The following is a 15,430-nucleotide window of genomic DNA, read 5'->3' as shown; positions in this document are numbered from 1 at the left end:
TGAAAGATGTCCAAAGAACTGATAGCTAGACAGATCTCTCGAGTAATTCAACAAAAATGTAAGAGCATAATTGTAAAAAATTATGCAAGTATCTATAAAGTATTTCAAATGTATATGGAGGTGCCGAAGAAACACAGATAGTTAATGTGGATAAAGAATATCCACAATATCCACAAAGAATAGTGATACAATAAACATTTATCTATCATCTTAGAGGAAACACAATAAACAGAAACAGAGAAAACAAACAGACAAACCAAGAGACCAGTGAAATGAGGAATAATCTGATAATTTAAAGAAATTAAAGGTCTAAAAGCATGCAAGCTAAGATTGCAAAATAAGTGGCTGTGGAGATCTTGTGCATTGGAATGGTAATCTAAATGCATATATTTTTTATTGATTTCAATCTTTGAGAATGTAATAAAGATAATACCATTCAAGGCCGTTGAAAGGAGAAATAAGGAACTGCACATCAATAAGTCTGATGTTAGTTGTTCGGAGAATATTGGATCCAGTGAGATCAGGCAATTATTCGGCAGACTGCACATGTTTTACGAAAGGAAGTTGTATTTACCAAATTTAGCAAAGTTCGAGCTTATAAGGAGGAATAAAGGAGAACCAGTGGTTAGAATATATCTGGATTTATAAAAGGTTTGATAAGGTGATGCACAAAAAAAGTTACATAATATAAAGTCTCATGGACAGGAATAATGCATTTGCATGATTCAAAGATTTGTTAAAGGAAAGAAGGTAGTGAATGAGAATAATTCTATACCAGCATGATGCTGAAGACCACAAAGAACAGTCCTGCAACGTTGACTAAAGATGGGCTGTAGATACTGCAAAAGTTTGCACAAGGAATGTAATCAGTTTAACTCACCTGGCAAAGAGTCCTATGGCCACAATGTGGTGAGAAGAGTTTATTCATTTTTGTGGGAATTTTGCTTTAATTAAATGGTATAAAACTAGCAAATGTTAGTGTACTGGTGGAAATCTTGGATGGTTGGTATCTAACACAGAAAGTTGACATGCAAAAGAGACAATTACAATGGTAAATGATAATAATTTATTGCAAGCTAATGGAGTGCATGAGCAAAGAGATCTGGCTGCAATTATGTTGGGGTTGGTGAGACCCTATCTTGAGCGCTATATGTAGTTTAGGAAGCTGTGCAAAAGAAAATATATACTTAACTTGAAGATGGGGCAATTCAAATTCGAGGGACTGATTACTTGGATGAAGGAGTTGTCTCATGAAGAGAGACTGAATATTCACTGGAGTTTAGAAGAATTTGTTATGTCATCGAAAGATGTAATGAGCTGAAATGTGTAACTGATATCAGCACTTATGGGAAGATCTACAGAAATAACACTTCAGATCGATGATCCTTTGTAACTGAAGTGGTATCTCTTTTCTCCGATGCGGCCTAAACTGCTGAATGATTCCAACATTTTCTCTTTTTATTTCAGATTTCCAGCACCTGCAGTCTTTTGGTTTTCATGATTGATAGGTAGATTTAGAAAATTAGTTTCCATGGGTTGTACTTTAGAACTGGTGTGCATAGGCTCAGGATAAGATGCTATCCATGGGATTGGGAGATGCAAAAAATCCTTAACCTATGTGCGGTGAATCTTTACCCTGTAGGCTTTAGATGGTCAGACATTGATGAGTTAACACAGCTATCAATTAATTCCTGAATGGGGGATCAAGGGGAAAAGGGAATGGATGGACTATAGAGATCAGTCATGATCTTATTAGATGGTGGAGTAGTCTAGTCTTGATCCAAATTCATGTGTTTTTATGTTTGAATTTTTCTCGGATCTCATATCACCCTCTGAGGTTAAACTCAAAGCTTTGAGAGCATCTTCATTGGGTTTGGGAAGCTTTCAGTGGCACCCTTGGAGGGAGAATTATGAATTGGATTAAGGGACAGCTGTGAATTGTTTGTTGCCAAGTTGATATTTTAAGTAACCTCAGACTTAATAATGCTGCAGGGTTGGTTCACACCAGTTGAAACCAGTTCTAATGAATAAAGAACTCCCACATGTGGGAGAGGGACAGTCTTGTAGCAAACATCCTGCTGGTTGGAGTTAAGCCAATCCGAAAGAGACATCATTGCAAAGAGTTTCGAACAGAGAGGTACTATCTGATCTGCAGGAAAGTGTAATAGTCGTTGCATCTATAGTTTCTTTGTTCATCTGTACCATTCTTCACTCGCATAGTATGTATGCACTGTGCCTGAATAAAAGTTTGAAGAAGTGTCTGAAAAAAGGTCCTGACCCGAAACGTCACCCATCCTCTTTCTCCAGAGATGCTGCCTGAACCGCTGAGTTACTCCAAAACTTTGTGTCACCCTTTCGAACACTTGATTTTATCTAGATCAACCTCGCACCTGTATTAGCATTCACTCCAATTTTTCCTGAACAATAGTACAAAACACCAAGGCTCATTTTAAGTTTAAATGAAGTGCATTATTTTCATTGCAAATGAACAGTGATATGTAAATTTAAAGCATGCACTTAAATGAAAGCAATAAAAAAATTGTAAACGGTAATCTGTCGTTTAATAGAAGAAGGAGCTTTTTAACTTTTTTACACCAAAGGGTCAAATACAAATTTAGATGATTTACGAAGAGATAATGAGCTGACTCTGAACTCAACTCTACTTTCAGCTCCTCATTAAAGAAATTCAGACACAAATAACTTCAATAACCTCTGTAGAACTTCAAAATCACAGTTGGAAATAAAATGCTGTCATAAATATAGTGGAGTAAATCATGGTATTTGTGTTCAAAAACAGCCTGACTTTGCCTGAACCTTCCGAACAATCAGACTAAAATTGAAATAAGCTTAATACAAGATTTTGTCTTGTTTTTGTTAATATTTCTTGGCCTGAAATTTCTTCAGAAAACGTCGTTTCCCATGGTTTTTCAACAAACCCCAGCCTCAAAATTCAACACTTGGGAGAGGCTAAAATGTACCATAAATTTTTTTTTAACTTATGACTTAAATTTGGCACCTTGTTTAGTATTGGGAGATATCGCCCGGCTTCCTCCTGTTTCCTTTCTTCTAGGATCTTTTCTTCTCCTCCTCCTCCACACCATGTTTTTTGGTTAGAAGCTCTGGGCATTGAGCTAGAATTTAAGATTCTCTTCATCAACTTGGGCAAACCTTTCAGCTCCATTAATATTTACTGGGTGTCTGTCCCACTGCAGATAAATGGTGTCAGGTCTGCACAGATTTCCTTCAATCAACCTGACTAAGGGAAATAATATCACAATATAGAATTGGCCATGAGCCATCATAACAGATTGAAAAGCTTTCTGATTAAATGTCATAAACTTGAAAAACTAACTCTGTTTCTTTCTGTGCAATTGTGACCTGACCTTCTGAGCTTTTCAAGTACTCAATTATTTTATTTAAAGCAACCAATTTTAGGTGAACAAAGCATATATCAATAGTTTTCTTTTGTAACAGCTTTTTTTGTTATTTTATTCCTTAAGGCTTCATTGAAAAGCTCTCCAGGCATCATAACAAAGCCAAGGCAATTATATTTCAGATGTACTTAATATAGGAATTCAACTTTTTCTATGTCATTTAGAACAATTGGAAAAGGAAATAGAAGTGAGTAGACTAGAAGTAAGATGTCGGAAGAGCTCATGATTACAACATATTGATCTTTACACAAAATCCATTAGATTTATCTACCTCTCTGCATCTCAGCATGTATTGTATGCTTTCCCTTCCCTCCCACGGACTATTGCACTTAATATCCCCATTCACATAATCTGCATTGTTCTTTATTGGGAAGCACAGCTATATCTATCTGTAGCCGAAGAACTAACCATTATCCTCAGCAGTTTTGTGACTGGATTTCTTTGGACAATTTTGGTTTACACTTGTCCCATAGGTCAAAGAAGAGCATTACTCACTCCAAAGATGTCAAACTACAGCTCAGTAGACATCATTTGCTTCCAGTGTTAGAAGGCTCCCAGTTCGTCCAACCAAGAAATGAGCACAAACATCTCTTGGGGGATGCTGCAATGCTGAAAGATCATTCATTTTCAGAGGTGCTGTTTTTCAGATATGTTAAACCGAGCCTCACTTGATCCCTCAGAACAATGACACCATTTTGAAGTGTTATGGGTTGTTTCTGGTGTTACACCTAATATTTATCCCTCTGTCAACATTTCCAAAGCAGAATATTCAACTTCCTGTTCAACTATCAGATTTCCCTCATTACATTATATATCTAAAATACTTCTAGTCTGTGGCACAGTTTGGCATATTTAGAAAGGGATGTAAAAGATACTATGTGAGTTCAAGACCCTTGTTTATAAAATCACCATTACACTGTTCAGAATCTTCTTGTTTGTACCAGGCAATAACTCACCCACAAAAATAATGAATAATAAATTCTATAACTCACAAAAATTCCATGGCCAAAATATTAAGATAAAGGAATTAACTGTCAGCTTGAAAAGTAATTTGGCACACAAAGAAAAGTGGTAATTATGCACAAAGGAAAGATAGAGAAAAAGAAATCAATTGAAGACATACAAACAATGTGTCACAGGCACAGGCCAAAGTTAAGAAAGAAATTACAGATCCATATGGCAACATAAGGTAGAGTTCAATGTAAGAAAGTTATAGTGAATGTTTATGAACCATTTCAGAAGTATCTAAACAAGCACGCGAATCAATAAGGCATAGAAGGCTACATACAAAGGCAGGTGAATGGGATTAATATGGATGAGCTTCATGCTCATCATGGACGTAATGGTCCAAACGTCTGTTTCTGTGCTGTAGGAATCTACAATAACTATTAAAACATGGCACAGGTATTACTCTTTAGGAAGGGCATGGAAACCTCAGAGAAAGTGTAAAAAGGACTTACTATAATGAACCCAGGGATGATGGATCAATGTACAGGAATGTGGATAGACCTGCCTGAGCAGCTACAGTTGTTCTCCTTAGATAAGTATACCATTTGTGAAAGATCAAAATATCACATATAATGAGTATCTCCTTTACTTGTCAAAAGGATCATGAACCACAGGACACGAATTAAGGTAAGATAAAATAATCAATTTTGACAAGAAAAAGACTTCCAGGCGACAACCAGACATAATCTGAAATTTGCTGCATTAATATTGGAAGCAATTTAATTACATATTCGACAAGAAACTCGACTGATACGTGAAAACCAAACTCTGAGGAGGAGTCAGAGATTGTTGGTCTTGCAAAAAGCTAACATATGTTCGAAAGGTGAAATTTATACTGGGATTAATCTTTGATGGTTTATTAGAATTAACAGGAAATTGGAACAAGGCTGGAAAGTAAGCTAATTTTTATAACATTTTTGATAGCAAAAAAGAGCTACCTCGGGCCCTGAGAAACGTTACTGGTCATTGAATGAATTTAATGACAAAATCCGAGACATGGAGCTCGATTTCAATATTGCAATTCTCATCAGCTCTGGCAACAAGCCTTCTATGCACTGGAAGAATGGCAACAATTCAAGACGGTGGTTTACCAAAGGCCATGAGGGGTGGACCTTACTGACGGAACTGACATCCTCAGAAACAAGAAAGAAAATATGTATTCATCCAATTCCAGAAATGGTCCACTGGCACTTATGGCAGGTGCTTTCAAGACATACTGGAGTCAGGTTTCAGAGTATTTAAATCCCCATAGAAAACTTTCATAGGTGATGGGAATGGAGGAGACAGAATTATAATCGCCCCTTCTGGGAAGGAAATTGTAAGAGAAAATCAGATTAGGGAGATGAGAACGAATGATATTGCTCTTAACTTTAATGTGCAAGTGCTCAGGAGCAGGTGGATGGTTCAAACCAAGAAGATTGATATTACACCCAAAACATGGATCTGTGAGTTTTGTTTACTTCCAAAAATTCACGTGTGAAAGCAGGATGAGGACAGAGAGACCTGAAGGGTCTGCAGACATGACAGAGAAATATGTGGATAAAGATTGAAACATCCTGGTTACTTTCATGTCTGTCCTTCTGCAAAATCTTTGATGAGGGTCCAGGAATGAAGAGGTTACTTTGATCATTTTGGAAGTTACATTTAAAATTTTGGAGGGAACGTTCGAAGTATTATGGAGATATGTCCGAACTGCACCTTTGAACTCTGAGCTGTTAGGCCTAGTGCTGGATTTCAGATAAGGACCAGGATGAGCAGCAGCGGTGGACATTTAGCCGCATGTTCAGCAAGTGTTCCAAGATTGCTTTGCACTTCGAAACAAATGTGTCAGCAGGCAGCTTGGGGTCGAAAATAACTGAAAGTGGAGTATTGGCTCATGTGAGAAATTCATCAAGAGGACTTGGAGTAATATAATGAAACTCATATTATAGGCAGCTGTTTCATTGAGCAAGTCATTGGCACAATCTGGAGCTCCAACGTTGCATGAAAGCACACCATGACGTTCATGAGGAATAAGGCAAATAATCCAGGTGTTCAGGTGATTCAGGAGAAATTGAATGTGGAACATGATGTGGCCAATACACTCACTGCTCCTGAGAAAATTTACTTTTTTTATGAGGCTCACAGAGATGATATCAGTTAATCTATCTGAAAACTAAACAAGGTGTGTCATGCAAACGTTTCTTGCAAGCATCACCTCCATCACTCTTTAATGCTGCAACCAACCAAGCATTATTACAGCATCCCAATACTGGATGTTGTCATATCTTACCATGCATGATCATTGGAAAGACCACTTGCCAAATGGCAACCAATAATTGAGAAAGTGGAAAAATGATAGAAAGAACTGCTGATGTGGCACAAATCTAAAACTACCACTTAATTACATTTATTTTAATATACTCACAACCAAATATGCATTCATGTTATCTTTCTCATTGACTTCCAAGTTATCTAACCCTTATTGTTGTGGCCGCTATATGGGACAGCTGCTCCGATCACTGCTTTCATTGACAAAATGCTCTTATCCAAAATCCTATGGGAGTTGTATCTTAGGTAAGGTTGCCTCTCTTTCATCTGTGCTGTTTCAATCTCAGGCATGGGGATATGAGGCAACATGTGCAACTGCTGAATCTGGTGGTGGGGGAATGCATCCAGGAGAAAACAAAAGGTAAGCAGTTCTGAATCAAGTCCCCACTCTCAAGTACATCTGAAGTTAATATTGTTTTAGAGGAAGTTGGTGAAAAGTTATATGATGGTTACCATTCTTGCTGAAAATCACCACTTTTTATGGCAGTAAACTGTTACAAAGGTTTAAAATCAATGCGTTAGACTGAAAACGTTTTTTTTTTTGGTGGTTGATGTGAGGAAAATACTCTATAATTTAATAGACAGCGACAAAAATTTGATTTATATTCTTAAATCAGTTATATTTTAGTGTTGTTCATCATAAAAATGCGATGGATATGACTGAATGCAATGGGCAACTTGGAAAAAGTAGAGGGAAAAATGAATTGAATTCTCTAAAAGATTGCGCAAAACATATTTTTCCCGTAGTAGAGATGTTCATCGATGTAAAACAACATACAAAATTGCAAAAATGTAATTTTTATAATCGTGTTTCCAGAAACTTCAGAGTAGATACTTACTGAAGAATCACCCTTATATGCACCACTGCACCACAGCTTTAAAAGCATCACCACCAGTCCCATTGAACTCTACACTCTGCCACTACATGATCAGTAAGACTCAACAATGTTTCTGCAGGGAGAGTGACACCTTCCCCAATGAGGGATCATTGCCAATATCCATCACATCCAAGATATTTGAATGTTCAGAGGTTTATTACAGTAATATATCAGAACTGTCAAGGTATGAGTATTTTAAGTCATCATATTTCACTTGCTATTGTCAAATCAGCATGAATTTTGTAAGCCATTGGTCACTTGATATTTAGTCAGGTCACCAGAATAGCCAGTAAATTAGGGATGCCAAGCTATGACTGATTGCTGGCACCTCTGCGTTTCCAGCTCTCAGCTGATAGGTGGCTGGCAGTGCATTTCTGGTTTGGTTTCTCTCTCTACGGTGCTCACGGAGAAGAGATCTCTGCCTGAGATGCAGAGCATCTGTCAAACAGATGGATGGAAAGCAATATTGAAAGTGCCTAAAGAAAAGGCATGGCATTGTATAAAGAAGAGGCTACGCATCACGGGTGTGTATGGACAGATGAGATGTCTGTAAATGCATGGCATATACCTGCAGGATATGACAGTGTGAGGAGTTTACAGGAATAGCACTGAGAAGGCAAAGTGAGTGGTTCAGGTCTCATGCACATTTGGATGCAGGGAACATGCTATTGTGCTGATGTTTCCTGCCAAATCAGCTAATTGGGCATTGAACCATTAACCTGCCATTTGTGTTCCATCTCCTGGCCTCTGGTAACCTTGCTATGTCTTCACTGGTTCACTGATAGGATTCTTCCACTTATTAGAAGAGAAATGTGGCAGTTGAATGTCCAAGTGTCATTATTTGTACCACAAATGCCCTGAAGGCTCTACAAAAAGATCCAAACATATATTAAAGCTGAAGGGAATTTCACTTCCTCTCTGAACAGCTAGTCAGCAACCCTGCATGGAATTCCAGGCACAGCTTAGTTCCAATTTGTCTCCAACTTCTTTGCTGAATTGTGAAAGCAGTTCGAACACTAGTTAGAGTGGTGGTCCATGTAATGCTCAGGATGCAAAGGAACAGATTATCACATTATCCTTATGGATGGCTACTTTAACATTACTGCTGCCAAGCTGAATTATAATGACCTTGCAACCCCATTCCTCGGAGTACATATCTCGGAGGACTTGTCCTGGTCCCTCAACACCTCCAAGCTGATCAAAAAGGCACAGCAGCGCCTTTACTTCCTTAGGAGGCTCAAGAAAGCCCACCTGTCCCCCCAGATCCTGACCAACTTTTACCGCTGTACCATAGAGAGTATCCTGACCACCTGCTTCACGGTATGGTACAGCAACTGCACTGCTGCGGACAGGAAGGCACTACAACGGGTGGTGAAAACCGCACAGCACATCATCGGTGCCCTGCTCCCTGCCATGGATGCCCTCCACGGAAAACGGTGTCTGAGACGGGCTGGGAAGATCATCAAAGACCCCTCACACCCCAACCATGGACTGTTTGCCCTCCTCCCATCAGGGAGGCGGTACAGGAGCCTCAGGTCACGTACTAGTAGGATGAGGAAAAGCTTCTATAACAACACAATCACACTGCTGAACTCGGAGTCCCGACGATAGATTTCTCTGGTCCCTCCATCCCCTTTGTTTAATCATTCTGTATTTCCTGATTATTCTGTATCTTCCCTCTTTCTATTTTTTTTGTTTTTCTTTATGTACAACTACTACGGACTGACGCAAAACTGCATTTCGTTGTACTGATACTTGTATTTGTGCGATGACATTAAAGTTGAATTGAATTGAATTTGATATTAACTCATGGCAATCTGGAATTCGACCACAGGAGGCACTGTGGTATTATGGTGGTATCCACAATGCCATCCAGAATTGTCTAAGTTTGATGAAAAGGAGCGCTGGTTGCTTAGATGTTAAAATTTAAAAATAATCAGCAGTTCCGCAGCTGAGGTTTGTCCTTGACAATTAATCGTCATGACAACCAAAAGGCTGTCTTCCCATATTTCTACTGACAGGAACAGCAAGACCTGACTGATGGTTGGCAACTCCTCATCTCCAGTTCTCCAGATCCAGGTGGACGCGGGCTATGATTAGTCCTTTGAACAATATGCAGTCTTTGCTATTCTTTTGGAACTTCAACAAGCCGGACATGGTCAACAGCAGATAAATCCCAGAAGAGAGAAGAGGGAAAAGGTCCATTTGAATCACCCAATTTTCTTTTGTCCTTAGTGAGAATCAATGTTTCTGTAGGCTTCATTTTAATAAAGAGTTGCTGTAGGGATACACAACATGCTGTGGCCACAACTGATGTCCCAGACACCACAAAATGAATGTCATTGCCCGGGATGCTTTTAAGTTGCATACTTTAGAAACAACTATTTTCTTCATAGACATGTACATTATGGGGCTCACAGAGAATATGCACTTGAAGACATGTTATTTCACTTTTATAAAAGGCAACAACAGACAGAGTATGATTGAGATTGCTAACCCGCCAGTGGCTCAGGTGCTATTAAATGTAAATAAATAGAGTTTTCATTTCCTCGTTGTAAAGCACATATAGTAGATCCTCAAAGTCAATTTCATAAATATAGTTTTAGTTTAGTTTAGAGATACAACATGAAATCAGGTCTATCAGCCCACTGAACCCACGCCCACCAACAATCACCCACACACTACTTTTATCCTACACACGAGGGACAATTGCAGAAGCAAATTAACCTACAAACCTGCATGTCTTTGAAATGTGGGAGGAAACCGGAGCATCCGGTGAAAATTCACATGGTCACAGGAAGAATGTGTAAACTGTAGTCAGAACTCACCCATAGGCAGGATTGAACCTGGGCCTCTGGTGCTATTAGGCAACAACTTCACCGCTGCGCCATTGTGCCATCCTGAAATTTGGGAACCTGCCATAAAGCCTACATCTATCCGCAGGGTGTTGAATGTATCCTCAATAAGGATTGTATCATAGTTGTATAGTAGTTTATTACGGATACATGTTTGTATTGTATTATGGTGGTGGGTTCTGGTTTGTTTTATTGTAGTGTAAATATTATTTTTAATAATTGAATACATTTTGTTGTAAATTAAATTTTAAAAAAAATAAAATAAAAAAATAAAAATAAAGCCTACATCTACCAACAGTCTGTCATGCACTTTATCTTTTCAGGCAGAAATCCAGACCAGAGGGCGGCTGCTGGGAGACAGGGACTATTCTTTATCCACCTGATATCTGCCTCCACCATAGGGTCCACATGGAAGTGTAGACCTCTTCATTGAGAAGAGACCCAGTTCAGGTTTGCAGAGACCATCAAACATTCAAAAACTGAAACAAAAGGAGGAGAGAGGAAACAACTTTGGGTGTGGATCAGTTTGGAGGGTCTTGAGCAGCTGGAGGTTTGGGCAGCCTGTTTCAGCTGGTGATCTTTTGACCAGTAGTATCAGAATGAGCTGGCAGACTAAGCCAATGCTTTGGACACTTAGAGTAGGTATGTTACAAAACCTACCTGAATCTTCATTGGGAATCTGCCCTCAGCCATGTCGGCGATTTTGGCGCTGTTTGGAGGGGGCGGGTTTAAAACGCGATTTTTACTAGGCTGTACTAATCGCACATGTTCAGCCTAGTAAATCATCAACGAAAAATCGCTGCAAGACCCGGTCGCAAAAGGTATTATTAGTTTTATAGGCCTCGATAATATAGTTCTAATAGTTTTAAAATTACTGTCTCATTTCGCAACCTCTCGCAGCCCCAGGGTTTTATAAAGCAAACAATTAAAGGTATGTACCTTATTTTTACATTAAATGGGGCATATATATAACCCTGAATATCAAATTATCTATAACGAATAGTTCATTTTGGGCTTTTTATACCCCGCAGTATTTTTCTCGGCATTTGAGGGCACTAATCCAGCGCTATGTCAACGTTCTAAACCAGCGCGTTCCACATGAACCCACTAGAAAGCCGATTTAAATGGGCATTTATTTACAGCTATTGAACACTAAATTCCTTCCATTTGGCCTATAAATTAATGTAAATTAGGTATAAAAATCATGTTATATTGTGAATTATTTGTGAATAATCTTTGGACACTTAGGCTATTTAAAAATGTTAATCTTTCCTTAAGAAATGGGCTTTGACTATCCAAGATCACAGCTTTTTTGTAATGTCCATTGAAAATCAATAGGGAACAAGATGCTAATTTCCGAGTATGAAAATGGTCATAACTTTTTTAATACTTGAGATATGAAAGTGAATTTGGTGTCAAATTAAACTTATTGTTATGCTTTATCTGATGGGATAAATTGCAGACTTGATTTTTTAAATCTCAAAATTTTGTAACATTGCTACTGAGAGTCATTGCAGTGAGATTGCAAATGTTGTCATTCTGACAAAGGGCAGCCAGTTGGTTCCCTGGAGCCACTGTCAATCCCGTGGCCTGAGCAATTCTCGTCACCTGTTGGAGGACAGTTCGCTGGATGGGTGTGGCACCCATAAAAGCTACATTCAGCATGCGTGCTCGGATTTAATGATGCCCACAGCATTGTCCCTGTTCACCATACTTCCACCCACTCAGAGAACTCTTAACAAGCATGATGTGTTCCTTTTGAAGAACCAATATGTCATCTGTCCATTCCCTCCAGAGATGTTGCCTGAGCCATTGAACTACTCCAGCATGTTTTTGTTTTTCTACCCAAGATTCCAGCATCTGCAGTTCTCCAATAAGTCTCCATTTTACAACTCCACTGCGAAGTCTCCTCCAAGTATGCCTACTTTGAAGATGCTATCCGCCTCTCACCGACAAGATTTCTGTGAGATCCTCTCTCGTTGTTCCCCTTTTGTGATTCCTGTTGCCCTCTTGCTCTAGGACCATGATCTGACCCAGAGTCATGACTACTACTATGTGAGTTGCATCAACAACCCAAAACATCCAGAGTTAAATGACTGATTCACTGAATAACACTAGCACTTTGTGTTTTACTCAAAATTCCAAAATTTGCTATTCCATTGGTCTTCCTTCTTTATGTTGAATGCATGTTGATTCTCTCTCTTTATCAAGGCTTACAAACCAACCTTGCAAGAGAGCATACTAAGCCTGCATAGCAGACATCTGGACTGGCACGGCAGTATTTGTGTGATAGATGGCTCCTGTTATGGGGCAGCTGGAGCTAAAAAATTGGCTATCAATCCATCAACCTTTGGATTGGTACTGGCCACAACTGTCAAGCTGAACTGGTTCCAGACTTCACTTAAAATCTTGTGGAAGGTTAAAGCTGCACTCCGCCATCTCCCTGCAGGTCCTTAAGAATCTGGTAGCTCATCAATTAAAATTTTACTTAAACAATCTGCATCTGTTAAATGACTGGCATCCATTTCACCAATTCTGTTCCTGTCCTAACACTAAAATTCATAAAATAGTATGTTTGGAGTATTCCTTTAAATATTGGGCTTGGGATCTTATAATGTGACCTGTCCTCATGGCACTCACATTATCTGGCCAGAAACGTCACAATAGAGCAATGTGATCAGGATAAGAAGACACCAAGAAATGCATTCTTCTTACTTCTAGGTTTCACTGCCAAAGCCGTGAGAAAATATATAAAATAAATAAGTATTTTGCTGCTAACAAGAATCAATATACATTTGTAAGTTGCAAAGTGGCAACATAACATCTATCTATATCTTCATATATCTATCTATCTATCTATCTATCTATCTATCTATCTATCTATCTATCTATCTATCTAGCTGTCTGTCTGCCTGCCTGCCTGTCTGTCTGTCTGTCTGTCTGCCTGCCTGTCTGTCTGTCTGTCTGCCTGCCTGTCTGTCTGTCTGTCTATCTTCTTCTTCTTCTATCTATCTATACTTCTATCTTCTGTCTATATCTGTCTATACTATTACTAAAACTTGTCCTCTCCCAGTTTGCGTTGTTTTTAAATTTGTGCAAAAACGGTACCCTATATTGCTAGGACCTCCTTTTTTTGCCACCTTACTCACTGTTCTCCCCTGCTCCAAGCGCACCAAGTTTTGTGCCGATCAATGAAATATTCGAAGAAAAATTGGTCTGTTATTCGCCGGGACTGCGACGCCCCTTCCGGCACCCGCTGTTAATCACCGGGGCGTGGAGAACAAAGCCCCGGAGGACGGGCTGAGTCTGTGAGCACGTCCAGAACCCGCCCGTCCAGAACCTGCCCATCCAGAAGCCGCCCGTCCACCGGCACCGAGAATAAAGCTGAAGCAGCGGAGTGTGGGCTGTGTTCGCGGGCGGAGGCGGGCTGTGAGCACGACGGGGACAGGCGCTGCTCAATGTCCGGAGCCGGGTCTGGGAACAAGTGAGCCCACACACCCCCCTCCCCTACACACCCCCCCCTCCCCTGCATCCCCCCCCCCCCTCTCTTCACCCCCCCTACACTCCCCTCCCCCACACTCCCCCACCCCCCCCTCGCCCCCACTCCCCCCCGCAGGTAGAGCCGCTGCTTCACAACTCCAACAAAACGGATTCAATCCTGATATCAAGTGCTGCCCTTGTGGAGTATGAACGTTTCTTTGTGATTCCATGGGGTGCTCTCTTCGGGTGCTCCAGCTTCCTCCCACATCCCAAAGATATAATAGACAATAGACAATAGGTGCAGGAGTTGGCCATTCGGCCCTTCAAGCCAGCACCGCCATTCAATGTGATCATGCTGATCATCCCCAATCAGTACCCCGTTCCTGCCTTCTCCCCATATCCTCTGACTGCTATTTTTAAGAGCCCTATCTAGCTCTCTCTTGAAAGCATCCAGAGAACCTGCCTCCACCGCCCTCTGAGGCAGAGAATTCTACAGACTCACCACTCTCTGTGAGAAAAAATGTTTCCTCATCTCCGTTCTAAATGGCTTACTCCTTATTCTTAAACTGTGGCCCTTGGTTCTGGACTCACCCAACATCGGAAACATGTTTCCTGCCTCTAACATGTCCAAGCCCTTAACAATCTTATATGTTTCAATAAGATCCCCTCCTCCTTTTAAACTCGAGTGTACAACCCCAGCTGCTCCATTCTCTCAGCATATGACAGCCCCGCCATCCCGGGAATTAACCTTGTAAACCTACGCTGCACTCCCTCAATAGCAAGAATGTCCTTCCTCAAATTAGGGAACCAAAACTGCACACAATAGTACAGGTGTGGTCTCACTAGGCCACATGCTTAACCTACCCATATTCCTTTGAAGACTTCCTGAGTCCTCCGTACAACTTGCAATCCAAACTATCTTTGTATTTACTGTTAGCAAAGTTGGTTATAAATTGAATCCCTTCATTTGACATTAAAATAAATTGCGATAGTTGAGGCACCAATCCCTGTAGTACATCACCAATAAGAATAGACTAACCTGAAATGAACTCATTTATCCTGACTTTCCTTTTATTCTCAGTTCGCCAATCAAGTACTTCCATGAAAATGTAGTTGCATGTCATCGCACAGCTCAACAAGTAGCCTAGAATTATTGTAACATATTTCTGTTTGCTGAAGAAGAGCAGGAGTTGCTTTGCAATGGCAGAGTGGAGAGAACATAGATAATCATAGAAGATTGTGAAGAGATGGAAACACTTATTTTGAATTGTACTTAATAAATAAAAGTTGTTGAGTCCATGGGTGTCTGAAGGGGGGGCAACCGCACCCCCCTTTTTTTCCCTTAAGAAAAAAATCACCCAAAAAAAAGAAACGGCCAGTTCTCTGTTCTCTTGTCCCCGGGCGGGAGTGGCTGAATCTGAGCCCAACGGCTGTAACCCCAACACCAGTCGCCGCTGCGGCGGAG

This window comes from Leucoraja erinacea, chromosome 13 (assembly GCF_028641065.1).
Source record: "Leucoraja erinacea ecotype New England chromosome 13, Leri_hhj_1, whole genome shotgun sequence".
In the NCBI taxonomy this organism is placed as follows: domain Eukaryota; kingdom Metazoa; phylum Chordata; class Chondrichthyes; order Rajiformes; family Rajidae; genus Leucoraja; species Leucoraja erinaceus.
This window is presented reverse-complemented; position numbering follows the sequence as displayed.